General features: G+C 39.6%; 1 protein-coding gene across 7 annotated transcripts in view; it reads left to right on the forward strand.

The window, feature by feature from the left end:
• Positions 1-6,195: 6,195 nt before the first annotated feature.
• Pals2 (protein associated with LIN7 2, MAGUK p55 family member) overlaps positions 6,196-25,154 on the forward strand; it is a 125,421-nt gene continuing 106,462 nt past the window's right edge. For 5 of the 7 annotated variants that reach the window (XM_047560951.1, XM_047560950.1, XM_047560954.1 and 2 more), the window contains exon 1: positions 6,196-6,351. The gene's annotated coding sequence lies outside the window, so the exon portion shown is untranslated. Of the gene's footprint in view, positions 6,352-6,750; positions 7,045-25,154 lie in introns of those variants that run through there. The other 2 variants (XM_047560953.1, XM_047560952.1) reach the window with 1 other exon arrangement.

The raw sequence follows: 25,154 nt of genomic DNA on the forward strand, positions 1-25,154 counted from the left end.
GCAGTTTGACTCTGTGCTTTGTTCTTAATCACTACTAAGACTTTTTTTTTTTTTTTAAATCTTGTCATAGGACTCTTCAAAAAGACCTCTGCTCTTGGGTACTTCATGCCTCTTTATCCCTCCAATAAGCCAATAAGATCAGGACACTACCCTTATACAGTACATGTTTGAAGTTTTTTAAAAATTTATATTTTCATATATTTTGGTGGGAGAGGATACCAGGGATTGAACCCAGGGGCACTTAACCACTGAGGCACATCCCCAGTCCTTTTTATTTTTTGAGACAGGGTCTTGCTAAGTTTTAGGGCCTCGCTAAGTTGCTGAAGCTGACTTTGAACTTGCAATCCTCCTGTCTTAGCCTCCCAAGCTGCCAGGATTACAGGCTTGTGCCACTCCTTGGTTTCATAAAATTTTTAAATCTTTCTCTTAATACCTGAGCAGAAGTCGCCCTCCCCTCCCACCTGCCAGCTCGTATACACATTAGTGAGAGAGATGAGTTTAGAAGTCAACCTTAAATGAGAACCTCAAAGGGTTAATTAGATACCCCATGCTGGCTGCTAGCAGGATAACCTCAAGCAGCTTTACTGTGGTCCCCACCTTATCTGATTGTCCTAGTAAGAGCTTCTCAACTGCAACCCACATATTCAGGAACAAGCTTTCAATTATAATTAACATTTTTTTCACTCAATTTCTTTGATGTTGGCAGTCCACCAACTAACAGCTTTGTTTCAATAAATGAGCTCCTACTACATACAGCACTATGCCAAACATAGAAGAATTTCTTGTCCACACCACCCTGGGCTCTTACCTGCAAGTAAGAGGGAATTGGGACCTGGGCGTTGGTGAAAAGAACATAAAGATAAATATTTGAAAATATAACTGATGCTATTATGAAACAAAATTTTAAAGGGCTATAAGAAGAAATCAAAGTATTACAGACATCCAGATGAATGCAATTACCTGCGTTTGGGGTAGGGTGGGAAAGATTTTAAGGAAAAGTAGGGTGTGAGATGGACATAAAAGCTTGGATTTTGACCAGCAAGGAAGACATTCTTGCAAAAACTAAGGGATATAAACATAATGGTGCAAGATATGACTTACTACAATATTCAAACAGGGAACCTTGAATGTCATTGTGAATGACATTCAGGAGTGGAGTCCCATAGGCAGTAAGGACATGGGACAAAAATGACTGGCCTCTTAACAGTCAGGTGCAGATTAGATTAGGGCAAGTAGGCTTTGAGGCAGGAAGGAGAGCATGGAGATTCTGTAGGGCCAGAGGAAATGGACAAGAGAATCCATTCCCATAACTTTGAGGAGGTGAACTTCAAGAGCACTGGGTGCAGGCTAAATCTATGTCTGTTAGGGAGAGCGTAATAGAGGTGATGGAAAGGGAAGTGCCAGATAAACCTGCGGGCAGGTTCAGGATAGCCAGAAGCAGCGAATTTGATTTCAGATATGTTAATGGGAGCTATTATTGGCTTATCCTAATAGAGATACACAAGAGGGAGTTGGAAACATGCCTCGAAGGAAAGGAGACAGAGATGTGGGAGCACTGGTGCCAGAGCCCCAAGGATCCAAGAGATTCTTTCCTAAAGGTTTTTCCTGGTACTGGGGATTGAACTCAGGGGTGATCTACCACTACACCTCCAGTCCTTTTTATTTTTGAGCCAGGGTCTAAACTGCCCAGGCTGATATCAAACTTTCTATTCTTTTACCTTAGCCTCCCAAGGAATTGGGCTATAGGCATGAACCACCACCACCCTGACCTGCAACTCCATGAGATTCTTGAATGAAACAGAACTATTTTCTCTCTATATATATACTTTCCCCTCAGAAATCTCTTACACTCTTAGTGAAACATATTTATTTAAGAAGTGGGAGGAGAATATGCAACCAGGTAAGGGTCGGAGATCAAACAGAGAAGTAGGAGCAGTCACCACATTGTATAGTATCAGGAAAGTTGAAGGAAAGGAGGTTCAAAAATTGGGAGTGGGTTTAACCTCCTCAAACACTGCAGAGAGGCTGAACTTCATGAACACTAAGCAAAGACCTGGGCTCCCTATAATTCCATTATGTCCTATTAAGATGACTGATATAGCACTTATCAAATGATATTATAATTGCTTAGTATTTATCCACCATTAGGTAGCGACTATTTGATATTGTTAATTGCTTTATTCCTAGTACTTATCACCAATAAACTGGTGAATGAATAAACACATGAATGAAAATGTCAGGTGTAGAAACCAAATTCCAATGCCTAAATTAATAATGGTAAGGAGAGTTAGGGATATGAGATAACACACACATATAGTTTTCTTTTGTAAGAAACAACCCCAAACATGTAAGTGCTTGTAACTGTTGACTTTAATCATAATGATTTTTTTTTTTTAATGAACTGTATTGTGCTTGGGGATGTTCTTTCAGGTAGCTAGTTTAGAGTAGAAAATTCTGCTAAGAATAATATTTTTGTTTATTTTGGATTATCTGCTGACCCAATGGAACTTTGAGAGATTAAGATTACAAGGAAAGCCTCTGACAGATATCTATGAAAGCAAGATTAAAACAATGTTATACACAGTCAACTGTGGTCCAAGATTTTGTAAACCAGTGCGAGTAGGAATGCTCAGAGATTTGGGAACAGTGATCTTCAGGCAGCCAGGTAAAACTAATCTGGGGAAGCTTTAGGAAGGAGATAAATTTAAGCTGTTTTGAAAGGGGACTATTCTAGTCAATTGGCAAAGAGTCTTAAAGCACAGGATTAGGTATTTTAATTTGATTACTCAAGATAATTTGAAGCTACCCCAGTGTTCTGAAAAGACTTGGTATAAATGTTGCCTAGAAGATGATTCATTTCCACAGCTCTTAAGTCTGGTTGCACACATTTGAATTACCTGGAGAGCTTTGAAAAGTCCTGATGCCCAGGCTACACTCCAGACCAATTAAATCCAGGGGTGGGACTTGGGCATCAATGGTTTTTTAAAAGTTCTTTGGGCGATTCCAATAGACAGCCAAAATTGAGTGTAGGGTAAATTGCTCTGAGTGTAGGGTAAAATGCAAGCAATGAAGAGGGAGACTAGCATTGGAAAGGGTAGCAAGGAGTCTGGAAATGGGAGTCTGACCTAGCTTTGTGTGCAGAGATAAAAGGGGTGAAGCTAAATAAAGTATTCTGGAGGAAAATTTGGTTGGGCTTTGTGATGCATGTCAGTTGCAACTTTTCATAAAGCTTTCCTCCAGGAGCATTACTGCTCTTATTGTGATAGATTAACTGGAAAATTAGCAGATAGGACTTGCTTTTGCTAAAATTTGGGGGCTCTTAATTATTACACAATTCTCCATTTTTGTTGTAGCAAAGCAGGTCAGAAAATAAAACTTGTTCATATTTGAAGGAGGAAAATAAAAGCAAATGACGGATGGTCTTGAATTAAGAATCAAAATACAGATTTTTAAAATTGAGTTATGGTTAGGAGATAGACTGTGGCAAAATTATCCCTTTAGAATAACCTTGAAGGAAATGAAAAGTCAGAGCCTTAAAGACACCAAAGTGAAAGATTCACCATCACTTTCAATCAAAACACTCACCTCTCCTACAATGAAGTCTTTGTAACAGGTAAGGGAAATGGATGGATAGTGTCTTAGAAATGATGACCTCTCAGCAAGGTGAGCTGGCAAACAGTGATGGGAGTTCCAGGGCTCACATTAGATCATTCTACATGTGCTCTGCGATGTCCCACCTTTTAAGTTTAGAGGAAGCCCAGGATGTCATAAGGTAGGGCTATTACTTATATAAAGAAGTAGTGTTTCATAATATAACCTATATAGCATTTGATAAAATATAGACACTGAAGAAAAACTTCACTGGCAAGAGCTCCCTGGAAGGAAGTGATGGAATATAGTTATTGGAGTAAAATCATTTTTCCAATTCTGAGGATGAGGCTGAGACTTAAAATGATAAGCCTCTAGTAGCTACTGTCATTATTTAGAGAATAGATTGGAATCGAAAGTGAGAGATACTTATTCTTGCTCCTAGATGCTGGGTCCCTGATACACAGAGACAAGGAAGGGTATTGGCCACGGCTAGTTCTAGTTGTAAGTCGAGTATGTGTGCATTTTGTGATTTAAGGGGTAGAGACCACCTATATACCCTAAAATTTCTCAAGTTAACTTTATCCTACTTGCAAAGAGTTGGGGTTGAATAGGACGTTAGAACATTGTTTCCAGAAGATCCTTGAGAAAATAAAAGTGCACTATAAGGGATCAGCGACACACCCAGAAATGTCATTCACACCTCGCCCCTCCTCAAAGAGGAACTTAGGGCAAGTACACTAGCTGGGTAGGAGGGTGTGTAGTAAGGTGGGAGTAGAAGGGAGAAGAGAGATTTACAGGTTTAGGGTAGAGTGTAGCAGGAAGGAGCCACTGGGAATCCTGGGGCAGCAAGATCCGAGAAGTCCGCTGATAGCCTGAGAAGGGAAACCACATGCTTCATTGCTGCCTCTGCCTTGACATGCTATTGGACCTATTCCATGTCATTTCATCCAGCTGGCCTCACTACGGGGGTCACAACATCTGCCCAAAGTTATACTGTGCACTTTCGCACATTTAGGTTTCCTTAATTGCTTCCAATTTCCTTTCCTCAGGTTTGCTGTTCCAGGAAAGAACTAAATTAAAACTCTACAAACTCCCCCTATGTATTGGTTTGCAAAATTAATGATCCTCATGGAAAAGCAAATTAATCTTTGATGCCTGGTTGAAGCTAAAGATAAAACTCACTGTTTTGGGCACTGGGCCCTCTTAACACGCCACATCCCAGTGGTATTATCTCCCTCCTTTCCATGCCTGCCACATTCACAAAGAGGAGACAATACATCTCATAACTCTGTCTCTGAATCCAAAGGGCCATGATGCATTCACTCATCCTATAAACATTTATGAAAAACCTGGTTTGTGCAGTGGCTGTACAAGGTGCCTAAGAGAAACCAGGAAAGGCTGCATAGAGGAAGGCACCTGATATATTCATCACATGTGAAGTTTTACTTGCATTTTCTACATTCATGGTTTGAAAAGGCTGCAGTAAACATTTTGTTCCATTGAAATAACAACTTAATAGCTTCTTCAGCTTTAGGAAGAACACGACAGCTTTTCTAAAATCACCCATCATAGGGCTGAGGATTCGCAGAGATCCTCAAGGGGATCGGAAGTCCGCTGACTGCTCTGACTGCGTTGCTGTGTTTTTCTAGCTAGAAGACTTTGCTGCACTGAGTTGCTCAGTTCCTTTCAACTGAAAAATTAAATCTGCACTCCTGTCAAAATGTGTCATCTGCACACCCGGCCACTTCACGATTTAACATGCCCCACGAGGAGCAAGTATTGAAAGGATGGCGAATCCCCTCCATTCCAGGTCCGGGAGGGCCAGATGTTTGGGAGGAGCTGAACAACTGTGTCCGGGGAGTGTCTGGCAAAGCCGACTCCAGGAGTTACATGGGAGCTTTGGTAATATGAAAAGAGCTAGTGTCTGTCCATTTCCTAGGGTGTGAATCACACTCTCCTGTTGAGCCTTTGGGAGAAAATTCATGAAGGACTGTGCTGCAGAACCTGACAAATACACATCAAAGCCAGGGGTGTGTAAAGGGGGAAGGGGTAGATTTTCCGGAGGGTTTTCTTCGAGGTCTGTTTCTCCTTTGTGTTCCTCAACTGGATACTTTGACTGTAAACTCTCAGAAAGGGCAGGGAGGGGCCTCTTTCATGCCGGGTGGAATATCTTGTCCAACAGTAAATGCCGAATGACAACGACGATTTTGGTCTAGAAGATCAGCGTGGACTGGGTGGGACAAACCCTCTTGCCCGCACCGCGCGACGACGGCTGCCTCTGGACCGCGAGCCCGCGGCTAGGCGGCGGGGCGCGCGCGGCGCAGGCCCTCCGGGCGCTCAAAGGGGGCTCCACCTGGCCGCCGCGCCACGGCCGAAGGGGCGGGGCCCGGCTTCCCGGAGGCGGTGGCGCCTCCTCGCGCCCAAGTGCGCGCTCCGCGGCGCCCCGCGCACGCGCGAGGCCGGGAGGGAGCGCGCCCCGGCGGCGGCAGCGGCGGGAGGAGGAGGAGGAGGGTGGCTGAGGGGAGGTTGGCCGCGCGCGCGGTGGCGGTAGCGACCGGAGCCAGGGCGGAGTGGGTGGCGACGAAGGGGGCGGAGGGAGGGGAAGGCGAGGGACAGTGAGAGACGCATTTCTAATACCCAACTACGAGCCCCGAGTTTGTAGATGGGGCTGCTCAGCGGCGCCTGCGGCTGAGGGAGAGCAGCGGCGGCGGGCGCAGAGAAGCAGCGGCGGCGGCGCGGAGGCGGCCGAGGTGTGAGCCGGTGAGTTGCCGGGGCCCCAAGCCACTCGGGTAACGGTCTAGCCGCGCGCCGGCCGCCCTGGGGGCGCCCTGTTGCTTTTTGCGGCGAGCCACGCGGGACCCTGGCCCGCCCCGCCCCTGGGCACCTGGGCTTCCGCGGAGGTGGGGGCGGCGCGGGTAGGGAGGCTGTTCGTAGCTCCGAAGCCCGGCCCGCCCGACCGGCGCGGAAGGGGCGCCCTGGGCCGGACACCTCTCTTGCGGGCTGCGTGCAGCCGGGCGGGCGGGCGGGCGGGACTGAGCGCGGCAACGTGTCTGGCCCATGCTGCTGGCCGCCGTGCCGCGCCGCGCCTCGCGCTCGCCGGCGCGGCCCTGGCTGCAGCTGGGGCTGGGGCTACCGGCGTACAGGGCTGCCTCCGGGCTCGGGGCTCGGTCGCCGACACCCTCTGCGGCTGGAGTAGCGTTAAAGCATGAATGGAGAGCCGCGCTGGGGGCGGTGTTGCTGTGACTGACACCTTCAGGGTCAGTCCTGAGAGGGGGTGATTCCGCCGGTTTCTGGCTTTCTCCCGAGTTCGGAGTTCTGGGAGAGGAGGCTTTTTGCAACTACTGCTGCTACTTCCGAGGCACGAGATTCCAGTTGTTTGGCCAAAGTGGTTGTGGGCCGAGCACGCGCTGCTCCGGGGGCGTTCGCTGCAGAGATAGTGCCCTCTGAACTTAGGTACATTTATCCGGAACCAGAAAGGTGCCGGGTTTCTCTCTCTCTTTCTCTCTCTCTCTTTTTGGCAGGGCGGGGGGTCAGGACGGAGTCGGTTGAAGGAACCGACAGTGTGATGACAGCTCATGGATTGGCTGGTGGGTGTTTTTTGCAGAGGACTTTTTAACACTTTATTGGGAGTATAATCTCAATCCAATCAGCTCCTGGGATTATATCCATTAAACTTCATTAGCTGAGGCGTGTATTTGTGTAGGTGGGGGAGGGGGAGGCGAGAAAGAGAATTGAAGACTGACGGGGAGGCTCAGAAAATTCTCCGCATTACTTATAAACAGCAGGTTAAGGTCAGGTTAGCCACGTTTTACTCTTTTCCTATGCCTTTGAGGATTGTCGGAATTTTACTTCATGCTTACTGAATTGGTTGCCTTGTAATATAGCCTAGAACATTTGGGGGGGGCGTTAAAATGCTCTTCAACCGGAGTATGATTTAGCATTCATTTCTTCCCGTGAAATCTCTATAATGATAGGTCGGAAACTTACATTTGTCAAACGTATTAGGCGAGATAATACAGTGTTGTTAATGAGAAGATAGTTTTGGTACATAGGTCTAACAAGGGACCTCAACTAATAAGATACTGCTTTTTTTAGGTGTTTACTGTGCAATTATGATAAGCATCCAGGCCTGAATATAGTTGTCTTCAGGTCCTTATTACTGTAAATAAAGAACTTTTGAGATTGTGTCATTTTGAGGTCATTTGTATTTTAAATCTATCATACGTTTAAATACGTGTTTAAATACATGTTTTGCACAATGTGTTACTCTTTAAGGCCCATTTTTTTCCCTTCTAGACTAGGGTTACATAATACACAACTGATAACACTTTTAATTGCTCTACTTTGTCCTGTAGAGACTACACATTCTAAAGGGGTGTGTATGTTCTCATTGATGCCACTGAATTCTTTTTCCATCTAGAAATCAAAGTGACTGCATGTGCACGTCTTTATACCATACAGAATCTTTTTCCCCATTTAGGGTAACTGTTGGATTTTTTAAAATGAATCATTTTTCTTAAACGTTGGAGGGAGCAGTTTGCTTTTTTGAGTCTTATTTCAGTCTGAAATTGTTCCAGCAGACCACCCAGACTGCTTCTCTCCCCTTCCTTTTAGCTTGGGATAACCAAGAAAAATCTTGAGACACTGTTACCTTTTTAAAAAGCTATTTTTAACATTGGGTTTCTTGTTTGAATATTTACCATCCCCTTATATCTTCACCTTTGAATAATGAATGGTTAGTGAAAGACAACTTATGTTTGAATTAAATCCCTTTTGCATTTTTGACACTTGAGCCTTATTAAAAGTGGGTAGCATCAGCAAATTATTGCTGAGAGAGTTGCAAATAACACATAGGTTCATGCTAATCAAAACCTGTTATAAAAATGGCAAGAAAATAAAAGAGGGAAGAGGATTCATTTGAACTTTTTACATGACTTACTGTAATGTAAATTACCTGGTTTTCCGGTAAAGAAAATTTTGTAAATTTTACTTTCCAAATATTTCACTGCATCAGAGCCAAAATGTGTATCAGGCCTGCTTCAGGTAAGTAGTTAACTTGGAAGGGATGTGCTGATTTTTATTTCAGGAAAAATGAACATGCATGTCTGTTTTTCTGCTGTTTTGAGATATTGTCCACCCTGTAAAATTATTCTAGTTTCATAGGCTCCTTCTTTCCAAAATTAGTCTTCACATGTATAAATACTGCATCATAAGAGCAGATAACAGAAGAGATCTCTCTACTGATATGGTGCTAGTATTGAATTAAAGACTTTATTTTATTCTTGTAGGGATCAGTTTTGCTTAGAGTATTTTGGTCAATCTCAAAGAAGCTGCAGTAATTTTCCCACTTTTCTGTTGTTTGTGTGTGACCACTGGGGGGAGTCTTTACAGTTCAGCTTGACCAAATCCCTCCTTTGCCTACATTGACTGCTAATTATCCTGGGCACTTTGCCAAACTGCTGGAAAGTGTGTGCTAAGGAGGATGCACTCAGAATCAAGTTTTGATCAAGGTGTTTAATGACTTTCTTTAACTCACATCACACCCACAAAGTACCTGTCTTTATAGGCTGTGTTATTAACTGCTTTCTTTTTGGACTATCATTAAGTGGGCTAACTAAAGATCTAACATAGTTTAAAAAAAAAAAAAAAAAAGAATCATGACTGTTATAGCTTTCGAAGATCTGACTTTACTGACATTAATCTTAGAAGCAGTGTAACTTTAGTTACTTGCTTGAAGTACACAGATATTGTCTGAAAGGATCTGGAGAGATCATCACTCTTTCATGATGTATACTATATAAAAACCTCTTTAAGCAGATTGGTCTTCTCTTTTTAAAGGCTTTAAAGGAGGAGATATTGAAGCATCCCTTATACCCAATATTAGTGTTCATTTCATTACAGAGAAGTTCATCCTTTATCAGAATCCCAGAGATAAGAGAAAAGCCCACACCTTGCTGACCATTAAATAGTGATTATTCCTTTGTATTCCTGATGATGTTTTACCTTGTTAATGTTCAATGCAAAATAGTGAACTTAGTAAACAAAGGATGTTGTTTAATAATAGTTTAAGACAACCTAAGTTTTATGACTTTCCTTAATCAGAATAATTTGAAGACCTTTTTACAGTCTTTATCAATGTAAATTCATCCATTGAATAACAAAAAGGATAAAATTTGGAGTAGTCCCTATCATTTTAGATTTTTCTCCTTTTTTCCCTTAATATGACTTGACTTTTGTTCTGAAGTTCCTTTCCCTTCCTTCCTTAAATAGTATTCTAAAAGAGATACATTTCTGTTTAACTTTAGGATTGTGTTAAATACTCAGGGATGGTAATTTCTAAAGGTCTGTATATTAAAGTTATCACTAATTCAAGAAAAAAATGAGATTGAAAGATTACACAATGAGTTTTTTTTTTTTAACTTATTTTCAAATCCTTTCACCACTCACTAACTCCTATACATGATCCCATTTCTACTTACCTTATCAACTTATGTCTTTTCCTCTTAGACCTGCCACTCCCTGAAAAAATCCTTTCTACCTCTTCTTTTTAGTGTGTTACATCAACCCTGCAATTTTTTTTTTTTCCAGTAATGCCACTATTTGCTCCTAAGACTTTTTGCACTCTTTGTTCACTTGGTCTGGTACTCCTAAATCATTACATGACTGGCTTGCCTCCTTCATTTCATATTTTTGTTGAAATATAATCTATTCTCAAAAGTATTACTATTTAACCACGCTTCCAGAATGATAGCACCCTAATCTCTATCTCATTAACTTTTTTGTTCAAAATTTCTATAAACCATTTTCATTATTTGGAATTTTTATATTATCTGCATGCCTTTACCAGAAGGCAAGCTCTGTGACACTAATGATCTTGTCATTTTTGTCTTGGTACTGTGTTTCAAGAACTTAAGGCATGTTCCTGGAATATAGCTATCATCAAATGAATAATCATTTAAAAAAATCTGAGTTTATGACCTGCCCGAGGTTTTGCTGTTAAAATACCCTCTTATAAAATATGAGTAGATGGCAGACTGTTTTTTGGTCATAAGTAATTAAAGTTCAATCTATGTAAATAATAGCCAGGCATGGTGGAGCACCTCTGTAATCCCAGTGACGTAGGAGGATTGCAAATTCAAGGCCAGCCTCAGCAATTTATCAAGGCCCTAACCAACTTCATAAGACCCTGTCTCAAAATAAAAAAATAAAAAAATTAAAAGGACTGTGGATGTAACTCAGTGGTAAAGAACCCTTGGGTTCAATCCCCAGTATCAAAAAGCAGGGAAATGAGTATCGTTAAAATGTAGTGAATGCCTCATGGAATCTCAGTGCTGGGACTTGGGAACTTCAGTGCTAGCAGAACACACATCTTTTTATTCCTCACCATACATTTGCTTTATCCCTTGTCTAGCTACAGAGGACCAATTTCTATTCCTCTTTAAGGAAATGTGGCCAGCAGCTTCTGCATTTTCATGGTACTAGCCTAGATAATTGGAGACAGAGTCATATAGTACCCATTTCTTCCCTGTTTGACACTTTATTACGTCACCAGATATTGGTGTACTTCCTGTTCTCCAGTTATAATTAATGTGCATCACTCTCTAAAACTCATCTCCCCTGCTTTTTACTTGAACTTCAAGTCTAAAGATCTGAAAAGCACTTTCCTGGGGATGTATAAAAGAAATATCCTTCTTGGGAGGAATTTACAATTTGGTTAAGATTATATATGTATGTATATATATGTATGTATGTATACATATATACTTATGTATATGAAGGGGAAATACCGTAATAATGGAGGAACTGGGAAAATAATTGCAATTTATATTACAAAGACTAACATCCTTAATATATAAAGAGTATCTGCAAGCCAGTAAGAGAAAGATCAACTATCAGATAGGCAAAGATCATGAACAAGTAATTGTCAAAAAAGGAAATCCAAATGGTTCTTAAGCATATGTTAAGATGTTCAACCGCATACATAATATAAATATCAAGTAAAACTATGAGATACCAATTTCACCTGTTAGACTGAGAGATTTAAAAATCTCCATAACACTTTTGAAGAGGATAGAGGTTCACAAGTGCTCTCACATTGCTGGTGGAAATATAAATCTGCATAAAGTGTTATAGTTTGTGGGAGGGCAAAGAGCTAGTATACAATTTATTTATTTGCACACTAACTTTTATTGCTATGTTTTGGCTTTACTCGTGTGATTTAGTCAGCTTTTTCACTGCTGTGACTAAAAGATCCAACAAGAACAATTATAGAGGAGGAAAAGTTTGAGGGCTCATGATTTCAGCCATCTTAGTCCATAGACAGCTGTTCCATTCCTCAGGGCTCAAGGTGAGGCTGAACATCATGGCAGAAGAGTGCAGCAGAGGGAAGCAGTCACATGATAATCAGAAAGCAGAAAAAGAGATCACTTGCCAAATGCAAATATATACCCCAAAGCCAACCACCAGTGACCCACCTCCTCCAGCCGTACCTCACCTGCCTCCAGTTATGACTTAGTTAATCCCATGGCAGGGTGCAGGGGAAGGGAGATTAATTCACGGATTAGGTTAAGGCTCTCACAACCCAATTATTTCTCCTCTGAACCCTCTTGCATTGTTTCACATGTGAGCTTTTGGGGGACACCTCACATTCAAACCATAATACTCATGAGACTAACTCAGTGGGCTGTTCCCTCTTATCCCCACTAAAAAGAGATTCCTTTAAGGGTCCTATTTAGTTTCCCTCCCCCCTTCCCGGGCCCCCCTTTCTACTAGTATTTATAAGGTATTGTGCATGTGTGCGTGTGCACATGCACACACACACTGGTGCTTGCACTGGCTCATATTTGGGGATCGAACTCAGGGCCTGTCTCAGGCTAAGCAAGCTTTCTACCACTGAACTATACCTCAGTGTCTGCAAATTTGTTTCTAAATCACTGAGATTTTCATATACTTTGTATCCATCATAAAGCCTAGTACTTTGTTAGCTACTTAGTAGCACTGGGTAAAGATTGAATTGAAGCTTAGTTTATTACCTTTTTATAGACCCAGTTCATAATTTTATACTTTTGGAAGAAATCTTTTGTTAAAAGTTTTGGTAAATGTACGTGTTTATTAAAACAAGTGAGTGTCAGAGCAGTTTTCATATATTTTGGCATATTTTTTGTTATGTTCATGGAACTTTTCTTTTTCGTGGTTCTTCTGTTCTGCAGGATATAGATCTTAGTTGGGTAGGATACATGTTGTTAAAAGCTGGAGGCTCATAAGTCTATTTCCGAAAATTTGTGAGAAAGGGGGAGGAAATTGATTGAGTAGATTAAAGGTCATATACTTAGGAAAACTGAAGAGTGAGAGATTAGTTTAATGACATGGTGAAACTCAGAGGGGGCTACATCTTTTAATCTAGAAAAATGCTGAGCTGATTTAGTTAAATGTATACTTCAAGAATATATACTTAATGGAAGCTAGGTGGGTGACTCAGGTCTGTAATCCCAGCCACTCAGGAAACTGAGGCAGGAGGATCACAATTCGAGACCAGCCTGGGTGACTTAGTGAGACCCTGACTCAAAAAGGGCCTGAATGTAGTTCAGAGGTAGAGTGCTTGTCTGGCATGCACCAGGCCCTGTGTTCAATCCCTAGTAGTGTGTGTGGGGCTGTTTATGATATTATTTTGTTTTATAGATCATTGGTCATTTTGCCATAAAGTAACTCTGGTATAGGAATTTTCTACCTAAGTGGACATCAATCCTTTGGAGCTATCCTACACTAAAGCATTCTAATTAGTAGATCTGGTATGGGGCAGGAGCATATTGTTAAAGTTTCCAGGAGTCATCATTACTCGAGTATAAAATAATATACCCTATGGAATATTCTGTTTCTTGCCTAGCATGTGTGAGGCAGTGGGTTCGATTCTCAGCACCACATATAAATAAGTGGAAAAAAAAATAAAGGTCTATCAACATCTAAAAAGAATTTAAAAATATTTTAAAACATAATCAAATCATTCAACATAGCTTATAGGTTCTATATCATATAGAGAACCATAATCCTAGAATTTAGCCTACTTCCCTGGTCTCTACTTAAGCCAGGTCCACACTGTGGCAAGCATCTCATTGTTTTGCGTTTTTTCTCTCATGTGCATACTCTTTTTCCTCCTTTTCCTTCTTGTTTTTTCTTCGCTAATGTTCACACTTCCTTCTCCCAAGAAGCCATCATTGATTGGCCTCATTCACAATTCATCTTTTTAGCATGGGACAAACTATAACACAGCTCTTATATAACTGGCAAGTGTGTGAGTGAATGATTTAACTGTTTCATTCATTGGAACCTTGAACATATATGTCCAGTTTTCTTATTTGCACTTCCCTTTTTTTTTCCCTTTTGTTATTAGGTCTTAAGTACCATGCTAAATGTTCTCCAAACATTATTTCATCTGCTCATTGTGAATTCAAAGTCAGATTAAAAATCAAAATAAAATCATTATGATTCTATTAGTTTCCTATGGCTGCTGTAATAAATTGGCACACTTAATGACTTATAAATAAAAGCAGAAATTTATTCTCTTGCAGTCCTGAAGGCCAGATAACAGAAATCAGTATTATTAGGCCAAAATCAAGTTATCAGTAGGGCGATGCTCCCTCTGAAGAATCAAGAGCAGAATCCATTTGCTGGTTCTCAGGATTTTGGTGCCTGTTGGCATTCCTTGGCTTGTGACTACACCACTCCAGTCTTAAAGGCCAGCATTTCTAATCTCTCAGCTCTGTTTTTCTCCTATCTTTTCTCTGACTTTCTCTCTCTTTCTCATCTCCCCAGCCATAAGACCTTTCACTTCACATCCAGAAACTCCTTTCCTAATAAGGTATAATTTACTTGTTCCAGTAGTTAAAACATGGATTTTTGGGGAGAGGGTATTATTGAGCTTCCCACAATGATAGTTCAGATGGTTCAGGAAAAGGAAGAGGGGCTAGCAAAGTCTTTTTGCCCCATCCTCATTCCTTTCTAAGTTAGTGTTTCTCAGCCAGGGGTGATTTTGCTGGTCCTCTCTCCTAGGAGAACTAAGGGAGGTTACTGCTAGTGTCCATGGGGTCAGGGATTCTGCAAAAATTGTATAGGACAGTCCCCCACAAGAAGGAATTATCTGGCCCTAAGAATCAGTGCTGAGCTTAAGAAACACAGTTGTAATGGTATCTTATTGCCAGTTTTGGGGGTATCATTCCATAAAAAATTGTATGCCTATATCAACATACATCACGAGTAAAACCCTCTAATATGATCTTATTAGATTGGTGATAGTTTTTGGCTGATTGAAAGTTGATTTAGTGCAGAGTCATAAAGTACCTTAAATAGTAGTATTTTTCTTAAAAATATAAATATATGTTCATGTGTCAATCTTTTCTTGAGGATGTATCTTGGCAGAAACTCTGGCTCATCATTCTTAACTAGTGTGTTATCCTTGATAATCAGTTTGGAATGTGAAGCAGTGTGAATGTAGTATCTAGAATTCTAGTATTTTATGACTCCTTAATTGTTCACACTTATCTTGTTCACCTTTAATTATAAAGCAGTTTATCTTGTTTTCTTTGTTACTCAGTTTCTTTAGGTCCTTCCAAATAGTTGAACTTGGTTTTCATATAAAGACCAGTGTAACTACCATGGTCTTGCATCAAATACATATACAAATTCTATTTTGTACAAAATATAATGACTCTGAGGAATTGGAAGTACTACTTCCAGTTGCAGCTCATTTTTGTATATCTTTTTCATACTGGGGATTTAGTTATAGTAGTAAAGTCTTTCTCAACAATTCATGACTGGCACTTTTGGCAGTACTGTGCTTTGCATTGTGGCATTGTCCTGAACGCTACTTAATGTTTTGTGCCCATTCTATCCGACAGTCACTGACAATAAAAAATGCCCTAACACACTTCCAAATGCTCCCTTGGAAGGGGGTGGTATTGTAATTTTTAAAATTATACCATATATTTTAGAAGACAAACATCCATGTTTTCAGCTTCACATAGTAACTGGTGAATATACTGTAAAGAAAGAGTATTTAAGCTTATGTATGCTTTTCAAGGAGTCCTGGAGAACTGTGGAAGAACTGTGCTTACCTCTGAAGTCTTATATTACAAGATTATTCAATCTTATCTGCTTTCCACTATGGTAGTATTACTTCCCTGTGTTTTCAGTTACCTTTTTTTCCTGAGTGTTTTGTGATTTTTGAATTGTGTACTCTTATTTGACTGCCTTTTTATTCAAGGAAATTCTGTGTGACCAAATCAGAGGGCACATTTCTCTAAAGATTTGCTGAGGCTTTTCTTTGGCACCTGGGGAAGCTCCCAACACAGGATCACTGTAACTTTTCTCCTTGGGGTTTTTTGAATCATGTAGGTACATTTGAACCCTGAATCCTTGAGTGTAGACTATGATTACAAATTCTCAGGTGACATTTCTCTTACTTAATGTGGACTCCAAACTAAGACTGCATAATATTTTTGTCTTCTTTGGCCAACAGGCATGCTTCTTACTATACTGTTCTTTTACAAGGTTGGAGTTAGGCCCGGCTTCTTGTGCAGGGGTCCAAGTTGCAGTTCTCCATTTTGTTCAGGCCATAGCCTACCCAGCTGCCTCTGAACTTCCAGGTGCTAAAATTTGCAAATGTCCAGAGCGGGCATGACTTCAGTACCTGCTTACCAGTTTGTTATTCCCCTTCATTTTGGCCCAAGGGGATTTTCTTAGGGATTTATTATTTAAAAAAAAAAAAAAAATCTTTTTGAGAGGATGTTTTTTGGTATTTTATTAAGCATTTTTAGATGTTTCATGAGAGAATTATTTTCAGATTATCAAGTCTACCTTTTTGCCACAATATCTAACATTTTGGTTTGCCAATCTCTTTTTCTCTTTCAGTTCCCTACTACTCACCTCCAGTGTTGTTATTATTGTCTTTTTTTAATGTACCAATTTGTAATTTCATTGGGACCTCAGGAAGGAGGGACTATAAACATGAATGTTCAATCCTCGACTTTGACTAGACAAGTTTAATTGTTTTTAGGTCTAAGCACATTAGAACTAACTAACCTGAGGAAAAATAAATATCAGTGAATGCCTTTCCATTCAACTGTGATTTTAGATTTGAACTTGAAGAGCATCGTCTTTGGCTGTAAAGGAGGTAAAGGGGCAGGAATGGATGATGACATTCCAGACCACTTACCTCTGTAACTGAGCAAGGCCTCCCTGAGATGGGTGGCAGTGTGTAGCAGGTGGCCTACGTGGGGATTTTATGATGAATTCTAAATATTTAGGGTAAATCACATTATAGTGATTTGAAACCAGAATTTTTTAAAAATTTCATTCAATAAATTAACTGCAGTGTGTCTGGTATAATACTAAGAATTAAGAGTACAAAAATAAACAAGATACCATGTATACTCAGAGAGCTCCCAATTTTGTATTGGAGATAGACATATAGATTAAAATATGGTTAGTTCTTATTATTTGTGGTAGTTATGACACTAGGACATATAGGATTAACTTTCTGTAAGCCCTTGGTCACGATATTTTCATGAACTGGTCAATACATACCCTTGTTTTAGGTATGTTTCTGTTCAGAGACAACTCAGTTAATGTATATTGTTGGTAGTCATTGACATTAAGCTAATCTCACTAAAACTCTTGCCTGAATGAAGCTTATCTAACATATGTATTTTATCCATAGCCTTCTTGTGTTGAAAACACCAGATAGCATTTTAGTATTGTGATTGGGGCTTTTAGACAGCAACTTACAAACAAAAAGCACAAAAAAGGTGGCACTAAATAGACTGAAAAGGACTCTTGTTTTTGCTATGAGAGTTGAAACATGAAAGCAAAGTGTCCTTTGTTCAACCTCAGCTGTAATTGTGAAATACTGGTTGAACTCAAATTTTGCAGCTCTGTGCATACCCGCAAAGGACCACAAAAGCTCTCTGAGAATTGGTTTTTGGTTTACAAATAAATTTTAGCAAGTAGGCTAATTTGTAAAATAAAAAGTTCATGAATATTAAGGATTGACTTTATAATACATACTATATATAGTAAGTGCCATATATCCTAAATCTGCTAGGATGGGACAACTCGGGAAAGTTAGATAAAATTATAGGAGTTTGAGTTGAGTAATGGATTTAGGGCATAGTAAATGGTCTAGTGTAGTTGGAATAGAAAGGTTAAGAGGGATGTTTGGACTGAACAGTTAATAGGAGGATATGAGGGCACTTATGCCATATTATGGAGTTTATAGGTGATGAGGAACGAATGAATAGTTTTAACCAGGGGAGAAACCTGGTTGTAGTTATATTTAGGAAAGGTCACTCTGATGGTAGTATTGGGGATGGTCCCTGTTCATTTTCAGTTTCTAATAACACATACTGGGTAAGTTTTAAAAGTTTAAAAGTTTTTGTGTGAGGGATGCGGGGGACAGTATTTGTGGTTCTAGAAGTGTAAGACCACATCTGCTAATGGTTTGTTTGTTGGCAGAGCCCCAGGATGGTTTTGGTTATCCATGGCAGGAGACAGGGTTCATGTTGTGTGTATCCTGGTCTCTCTTTCTCTTCTTATAAAGCCACCAATATTCAATCATGAGCTTCACCTTGTTGACTTTGTGTAATCCTAATCACCTCTCAAAGGCCCTTCCTCTAAACATGATAGTTGGATTGAATTTCCATATTCTTAATATCTCACAATGGAGATTAGACTCCAACTGAGATTTGGAAGAGCAAGCCATATTCAAATTAAAACAGGGACAGGTGAAGTAAGAAAAATAAATAGGTTTTAGATTTAAATGTGAGAGATGATGAAAATAGGAACTAATGCATAGATAGAGATGGAGAAAAAGGGATTTTTAAAAAAATGTGCAAGATATCAAAATGAAAGATCTAGTTGACAGATTAGAGGGAATATGGGAAATTTTAACAGCTATATGGTACCATTAATTAAGAGAGGGAATAAGAGGGAGGCTAGATTTAGGAAGTAAATGATAAGTTTTAGAAATGTTGAGTTTACGGTGCCAATGGGACATTTTTATGGAGATGTGGGCAAGGAAATATGAGCCTAAAGCTTAAGAGATAAAGCTTTGAGAGGCATTAGACACTGATAAATATTTGAATACCTGCTGTGTATCAAGGCACTGCCCTGGTGCTAGAGGAGACAGAAGCATGAGTGAAGCTCTAGTGAGGAGAAACAGACAACAAGCAGAGGAAATTTCAAATGAGGACAGTGATAAAAATGAATAAGCCTGTCCCTCCAGGCTGTGTGTGAGATGGGGCTGGTTTAGTTGGTGTTTGACTTCACTTTCTGAGGAGGTGACATTTACTCTGAGAATGAAAAAGAATAAAGATGGATCTCTGGAAGAGATTTCAAGCAGTAAGAACAGGAAATGGTAAAGATGGGGAATGAGGGACAGGGAATGAACTGGATACCTTTGAAGAAGAGAAAGGAGGTCAGTGTGACTGGAGATGACAAGGGGGAGGGAGTTGTAGAAAATGAACTCACAGAAGTACATGGATGGGGTGCCAGATCTCCAGGGCTCTGGCAAGCCATGGACAAGGGTGTGGGTGTTTCTCCAAGTACTGTTGGAAGCCTTTGGGCCATTTCAGCAGGAGAGTAACAAAATCTGTTTTATGTTTTAACGTGACAACTCAAGGCACCCTGTGAAGAGTACAACTGAGAACTAGAGTGAAAGGAAGGGAACAGGCCTGCTGAGACTTAAGCAGAGATGATGGTGGCTGAGAATACTGGATAGCAGTGGATGGGTGAGAGAGTCACCTTCAAAATGACTGAATTTAAAAGCCAGTTTATTCTTGTATCTGATGTGAATTCTACTGCAAGTGCTTATATATGAAGGAAGTGTAAATCTTGAAAATACAAACTATCAATGAAATTTATCATCTGAAAATTATATAATTTTGACATACTAAAAATATTCAGATTTGTATATTTATTGTGGCAGTGATCCTATGTACTATTTCATGTTTATTAGTGCTTATTAGGTGAATAAACACTTTCAGATAGTTCAATGATTCAATTACAGTACTGCATATTTTCCTATAAGATAATGAAGCTTTGTTAATTAAAGGTTAGGTCAATAGAAGCTTCTATGACCACTATGTTGTGAGAACACAGAAATAGCACTATTTGAGCCCTGTTTTAAAGAAGAGAATCTCTGTAGATCTAGCTTCCCCACGCCTCCCTTCTGTCTCAGTACTATGCTTTATGTGGTACATTGTAGACGGTACTTCTGGACATAGTATGGGTCATGGACTGTGGTGGGGAAGGGTGGGGGAACAAGTAGTTAAGAGACTTTTTAAATAGTCTAGGCAAAAGAAAATAAAAACTTTGAACAAAAGAACAGAGTGGAAATTGTGATGAGATGACTGAGAATTTTGTAAAGCTGAATGAAAAGATTTGGAGAATTAAATGTCAGGAGGTTTGGGAGAAGAAGAAAGTTGGATAATTCTGAGATTATAAGCTTTGAAGAGAATAGGCATATAGTGATGTCATAATACACATGAGAGGCAAAAGCTATAGGGGCGTAGGCTTGGTTGGGTGGGTGAGTAGTTTTGAAAATGGTAAATTAAAGTTACCATCTTTGGGACTCCAGAGGAAATACATTAAGAAGACAGTTGGAGAAAGGTGAGTGCTATAGCTAACGTGGAAATCATCAGATAGAAACTAGTTGAAACCCCAGAAGTAATTAAGATCTTTCAAGAGAGGAATGAAACCTGGGGAATACCTCTGCAGAGATGCCCTCAAGCAGGACAAGGTCAGAATGCGTGATTGGCTTGTCAGGCCATTCCTAATCTTATTCAGAAAGTTTCCAGAGGGCAGTAGCTGAGAGGAGAATGAAGAGGTGACTGTGCACAGTGCAGGCCACTCTATAGAGAAGCTTGTAGTGGCGAGTAAAGGAAGGAGATGTCAGGTGGGACTTCAAAGGGAAGTGGAGTTCAAAATATGGGTTTTAAAAAATAATTGTGTAAGATAGGGAAGATGTTCCCATTTACAGATGTGAAGTATCAGATGAAGAAGAGATAGTAAGTTACAAAAGAGGAATAACTCGTGGATCATGGTCCCACAGTGGACAGGAGGGATATAACTTCTTTCCCTTTCAACAAAATTTGTTAACTTAGTGTGGTAAATGTATAAAACCATGAGTATGAGAGAACCCAAGAAAGGAAAGCACAGAATTATGCTGCAAAATTTAGAGCCTTACTGATTTTTTTTAGAACCATGGCAGTTTGTAAATATTGAAAACAAAAACGGAAGAAAACAAACAAAAAGCAATTGGGAATAAGAATAGAAGGAAGGCACAGAAGTGGAAGAAAGAGGTGTGGGGAAAAAGAGGCAAGGGGAGATGATTTCCTCATTTTCATGTCCAGGCCCCCCATGTTGAATGTGTATAGGCAAACCATCACTAGGCCACCAGGCAGATCTTTTCAGTGAGTCTAAATGTAAACTATGCCATTAATACTGTTTTCTTAAACCAAAGTATGTAAAAGGAGTTCTTTTAAAGCAAGGAATTATCATTATAAAAACCAAAACATTCTGTAATATTTGAAACCAGTGTTTGTATACAACCTTTTACAATTTTTTGAAAGATACAAATTATTATAATTTTAGTTCATGTTCCCACTGTTTTTCAAAACATGGTACCAAACATCTTTAATTGCCAAAATGAAGCCTGGCAAGGATATCCAGTTGACACAGGGGAGTTTGCAGTGAGGAAAAAGATATTAAAATAGTTATCAGTGTTTTTTTTTTTTTTTTTTTCTTTATTTTTTTACGTTTACATAGGGTAATGATGTTTCTTTTTTTTCCCTTCCCCACCACCCCTCCCACCCTTTTCCCTTTATACAGTCCTTCTTTCCTTCATTCTTACCGCTCTCCTTAGCCTAACTCTAAACCTAACCCTAAACCTAATGCTAACCCCTCCCACCCCCATTATATGTCCTCATCCGCTTATCAGCGAGATCATTCGTCCTTTAGTTTTTTGAGAGTTATCAGTGTTTATTTGTGACTTCATCTATTTAGTGTGCTCTTTCAACAGGGTGAACAAATTACATATTGCTTGTGTTTCTTACAAACAAAATCAGATTAGAAATGTGGGGTTAAAGCCTAAATAATCTGTTTATTTTGGGTAGAATACAATCTGTGTTTTCACTAGGTAGGGCCGCTTTAGACTTACTAAATGTCTAAAACTTTAGTATCTTGTGCAAGATTTTCATCTGGTTACATGGAATAAGTTTTCTTACTGTTGGACTATGTTGTAATGTTCCACTCGTAGATTCTCTGAGGTGTGCCTGTGTTCCCTGCCACATTACCTGAGCACTAATGCTCAGAAGGGAGGACTGAGTGGCACTGAATCTTTGGAGAACAGAATTTGTTTCCCACATTTTTTTTTTTAAACCATCAAAACTATATATTTTGTGCTTATTTTTAATGTAGTGTTTTGCATTTCCTGCTTTAGAGCAAAACTAAAGTTGAGTAAGAATAAAATATTCTAAAGCAATGAGCTTATTCTAGTAGCTTATAAAATAGTTTACATAGCAAAATGTTTCATTAATACTCCAAGCTGAATTATATTTGAATGACAAGGTAATGATTTTTGAGCCTCAGTTCCTCATTAGAATGGAATTGGTAGTGTGCCAGTTAAGGAAAATGATTTAGGTTGACACCAGATAAACACGGCAGTAAGTAGAAGCAGTTTTATGATGAGTTAAATAAAATAAGATTGGCTGAAAAGTTTCCTTTGGTGTAATTAAATCTTCATCCTTACAAAAGTAGAGCATAGTCTTATCTTTTGAAAAGTTGAAAATATTTTTTTATATTTTACAGGTTTTTAAATATTGTTTATGTTACCTTTTAGTTGAATCTTTTACTCACACATATTTTACTCACACATATTTCATGCCATAGTAATATGCATTAAGAAGAACTGAATAAAACATATCATTGAGTGTAACATCATCTTCTCCAGGTTTTCAACCTCATGGTAGGCAAACCTTGTACCACTGAGCACACCCCCCCCCCCCCCCCCCCCCCCCCCGCCCGCCAGGATCTACTTGTTTTTAACTAAAGAAGTTGATTGTAATTTTGTGACTTTTTTACATTGCTTAAACATGAGAGCTACATTTTTCTTTTCTTTTCTTTTTTTTTTTTTTTTTTGGTGCCTTTTAAAATTAAAAATTAAATCTGTTAATGCACATATATATATGAAAGGCCAAGATGTGCTCCCCAACTTCATTTTTTTTCCTTCCTGCTACTACTTTGACCTATTCACTGATTCTTCTGGTTTTTAGTTCTGTGTCAGTGAATGACATGCTTATGTTGCTGATTCCTGATTTTTTTTTTTTTAATATTTTCACCATTATGGGAGATAACAGTTTTGCTCTTTTTTCCATTATATTCCTACCATGTATATATATAATATACACTTTCTGTCCCCCAACATAACTGTTGTCGTAATTTTAGTTAGATCAGCATTTGTTAACTGATCCATTAGTAACTAGAGTTACCATTCAAATATTTTTATTTTCTTAGAGTTAATTATTATTTGCTTAGTTTTCCACATATACTACTTATCAATAATTCAACCACTGAATCCCTACTAGTTTTCTAAATCAAATTTAAGTGTGTTTATTCAGATTTATAAACTCATTTTCTTGAAGAGTCACTCCTGGACCCCTCTGGCCTGTCCATCATGCATTCTCTGTTCTCTGTTCTGGTGCACACCTGTCACCATCTTCTTGGGAATTTCCTTTGTCTTCCTCCTGAGTTAGGCCTCCTGGCTCCTGTATCTCATATCTTCCCCTTTTCTGTTTTTTTATGTTTTATGCTTGGAGGGCAGCATGTCTTTTATTTATTTATTTTTGAATCGTCATAAGAAACTGTTTATGATAGGTTAATTTAATGAAATTTTATAAGCAAGTCAGAAAACTTTTTAATGATACACTTAATAGTTTAGCAGAGTAATGAATTTTTTGACTAGAAATATTTTTAAAGGCACTGTTTTTTATTATCTTCCATCTTAGGTGTCATCATTGATTCCTGCCTTTTTTTTTTTTTTCATGATGTCCCATAGGTCTTGGAGATTCTGTTCATGATTTCTTACCATCTTCTCTGTTTGGGCAACTTTATTTTCAAGATTAAATATTTTGTCTTCATTGTCTGAGGTTCTGTCTTCCAAGTGGTCTAGTCTTTTGGTGATGCTTTCCATTGAGTTTTTTATTTTTATTGTTTCCTTCATTTCAAGGATTTCCGTTTGGTTTTTTTTTAGAATCTCTCTCTCTGTTGAAATGATCTTTTGCTTCCTGCAGGTGCTCTTTCAGTTTATTTTTATTATCATTCATTGCCTGCATTTGCTCTCTTATCTCATCCTTTGCTTCGCGAATCAACTTAATCATGTATAATCTGAAGTCCTTTTCTGACATTTCTTCTAACATACTGTCATTGGATTCTATTACTATAGAATCTAGATTTGTTTGGATCATTTTCTTCCCTTGTTTCTTCATGTTGTTCATGTATCTTCCCCTCTAGCAGTGCAGATCTTGGGTATTGCAGATTTCCCCCTATAGGCTTATAGTGGATCTATAGGTTTCCCAAACCCTTTCTTTAAGGGGAGATCAATATTAGCAGTGCCCAATTCAGACACTATGCAATCCTAGACCAAATAGCCCCTATGAGGACAATAACAAAATTGTCATAATAAACAGAATGAGTTCAAATATTATCTTCAGTAAAACAAACAGATTTGCAATAAGGTCTGCAGTTTCTAATGGAGGACAAAGAGGATGCAGAGGGATGTAGAATGTGGCTGTTAATGGGATGAGAAAAGAATATACAGAAGTTCTAGATAATAGAAAGGGTGAGAAGGTAATGGAAAGAAAATGGATGTTAGCATGCAAAAAAAGGGAGAAAGACTCTGAGGGAACAGGTAAACAAAAGGAAAAGAGAGCAAAAAAGTAAAGAAATAAAAACTTAAAGTTTTTCAATAAGGAGAAAAAAGAAAATCTACAGTACAACAGTCATATAGTAATGAAACCTCCCAGTCTTCAGTAGCCTGATGCATGAGAGGTACCTGACAATGAGCTTCAAGCCTCCAGCAGGTGTCTCAGGATGGGGTTTGCCCCCACCTAAAGATCGGAGCTATGACTTCTGGGATTATCCAAGATGGCCGCTCTGGCTTTGAAATGAGTTGGCAAATGGGGAGCTGCAGCTCAGGGGGGGACGTGGTCAGCTGGAGGTCCTGGAGGCAGGATGTGGTTGGTCAGGCAGGGGTCCTAGAGGTTGGATGTGTTTGGTGTGGTTGTGGGATCCTGGAGGCTGGGTGCAATCAGTCGGTCTGGGGTCCCGGTGATAGGATGCAGTCAGTTGGTCTGGGGGTCCTGGCGGCAGGGAGCAGTCAGTTGATGTGAGGGCCCCAGAGGCAGGGAGTGATCGATCGGGATGAGGGATCCTGGAGACACAGGGCTCAGTCAGTCCGGCCAGGGGTCCTACCGGGCCTGGCTGTTGTCTCAAAATGGCAGCAGCCACATGTAATC

The sequence above is a fragment of the Sciurus carolinensis genome, chromosome 8 (assembly GCF_902686445.1).
Source record: "Sciurus carolinensis chromosome 8, mSciCar1.2, whole genome shotgun sequence".
NCBI lineage: Eukaryota > Metazoa > Chordata > Mammalia > Rodentia > Sciuridae > Sciurus > Sciurus carolinensis.